The sequence below is a fragment of the Schistosoma mansoni genome (genome assembly GCF_000237925.1).
Source record: "Schistosoma mansoni, WGS project CABG00000000 data, supercontig 0113, strain Puerto Rico, whole genome shotgun sequence".
Taxonomy (NCBI): domain Eukaryota; kingdom Metazoa; phylum Platyhelminthes; class Trematoda; order Strigeidida; family Schistosomatidae; genus Schistosoma; species Schistosoma mansoni.
The window spans coordinates 40,943-43,681 of record NW_017386033.1 but is presented as its reverse complement, the minus strand read 5'-3'; positions in this window follow the sequence as shown (position 1 = coordinate 43,681).

Below are 2,739 nucleotides of genomic sequence, written 5' to 3'. Positions count from 1 at the left end.
AAATCTCATGGTTTAGTTTAAATTATTCAGGACTAGTGACTTTTCTATCACAAGGGGGAAAAATATAGCTTAGTAATTAAGCTATATCTATCAGATAAAGCAGTTGAGTTATTAATTAAATAATGATAATTACTGCCAATACAGTGTATTTAAACTTACCAACTGAACAAGTAGATCGGGGTTGGAATAAAGTGATTAGCGTTCCAGCTGTCTTTGTCTTCTCTCTCTCTCTCGCGTGCTTGCCAGCCAATCAGGGATAGAATAGTTTTCGTCTCTCTACCCCCACTTCGAACTCACGCATATTAGCCTCAAAGGTTAAGCCAGTCAGCCTACCGGGTCAAGGTCTTAATCTACATTACACAGGTCATACTCGGCACAAAGTGGGTAGAAAGACTCAAGGACGTAACACGTTCAATAGAATTGATATCTTCAGACTTCATGATCATATTTAGGCGAATTGTTGCAGGTCTTGTTCATCAGTATAACTGGAAGGAACACTCTCCAGATATCTGACGAACTTGGTTTCATCTAGATGACTAATGACTGAATTATACTTGGTTTTGGTTACTAGGCCATAGTAATATTCTTATGATTAAAACATTTGTACGTGAAGATGCCACAACAATTCAGAGATTGATGCTCTTACGCTGAACACCTTCATAATGGAAGTATGCTAATCCAGTCAAATAAGAAGTCAGTAATGAAGAGGTTCACAGATACATTTTAATGGCTATCTATATATCAAGTGGCGTTTAATGTAAGCCGGCAAACAGTGAGTGGCACAACGTACTCACTCGCGATCTGGTGTGAATGAGTAACCAAGCAACTTCAGCAAGGTGGGTCAAGTAAAACTCATGCGGTTGGCATCAAATATTGGAGACTTACAGAAATATTTACGTTGGGTATTTATTTTCCACTATAACTTTCTCGTAGTGTTACATGTTGAATGTCAATCTCAATAATTCTATGCTCAGTTTCGAAGATCGTGTGGTTAGGAACCAGAACCAAAACAGATATACTAGTCCGCATGGCCGTGGCTTTTTTCAGTAGGGTCTTGTGCTTCTCTCTCGTCAATTCTGATGGTGTATTTCTACTACACAGTGGGCAAGTGTACCACAATCACGGACAGGGGTGAAACTAAACAGATCAGGTTAGACGAATATGTTGTTCTCGATTCCCTTACGGAACAGATGTTTATTGAAAGATCAGACCAATGAGAAATAAATAATCGACATATTTTAACCCCGAAATACCCATTCAAATTATCACCATGTCGTTTAATCAAATCAGACGCGACGGACAAACAAAAAGGCCTAAGCTCTAAGAACTTCAATGTATAAATCAGGGAATCGAATGGTTGTATGTGTCACTTATGGTGATGCTACGACCACTTACTTATATTTTCGAGTGCTTTTAGCTAAATTTTGTTTAAAATGTTTAAAACCCTTGTTAGATTGAAAAACAGACATGTGAACGTCGTTCTTTTCTGTGGTAGTAAAAGCACCTTCATAAAACCAACTAGATCATGGATTGATAGGTTGAACTTTGAAATATAATAATGCACTACTCATTAACTAACTATAGTCTCCAGTCGATAGGATAAAGTCACCATCTTACAGATATAAAGAATTCAAATTCGGAGTTTCCATAAAGCACATCAACAAGACATCTTAATTTGACTATGCTTGTGGTGAGAAAATTTATAGGCTAGTGAAGTTAACAACCGCTAAAAGTCGTTGGAAGTTCGTCCTTGTACCTTGCAAATTTGAGTTTGCTAGTGGCGATGAATGTAAATACTACAAGACGAGATAGAATGAATATGATCTCCATCCTTCTTTCAAGTTGTTTTATGAAGTATCTTGAATATGGCTTTGATAATTACACTCTATGAAGAAATCGTTAAACTCTTAATTATTTAACTTTACATTTCGATCACTCCTTTTAATGGTGTAGTGCCGTGCTTCGATCATAGTTCTCTTCGATAACCGTTATTAATACCAATCTTAACGGTGTATAATATCAGAAGGCAAAGGGAAGCGGCAACTACATTTTTATTGTTAATCGATGCAGACCAGAAAGTTGTAAGCACATGAGCAACTGTAAGCAAGCGAAGCAAAGATGATGCGTATTGGAGATTGGCTGTGAAACCAACTCGCTATGAGCAAGCATTAATCAACATTTATAGTCAGACAAAAATGAATGACAGACATGCGATGAGTAAGATACGAAATGTGCATACACATGCGCTCATGTAAAAAATATAGTCAAGGTCAATAAGCGAATAATTAACAAGATCACAAATTGTGTATTCAACGTATGACTTACACATTTTACATATGTAGTGTGTATTTTTGCACAATGCAGTCAATTGTCTTACTCTAACCAAATTTTTATGATATAGTTTCATTTATCTAGATCGTATTTACTAAATATTACTTTTTATGAATATATTGATCAGTTCAGAAAAGTAACAGTTTGGATACAAAACATCAAATTAATGAATCAGTTGACGAAGAAGATGATAATGATCGAATTGAAGCTGAAAAATCGAAAAAGAAACGTGCTTTTATTCGTGATGAAAATGGAGTTTGTAGACCAGGTTAATTAGATGAAGATACAAATATGAGTAAAAATCATGAATCACGATCGTCTGTTGTAGATCGTACAGCTGCAGAACGAATTTCATGTCGTTTGGTTCAACAGCGTAGTTTAAATGTAAGTAAAATAACATGATTGATT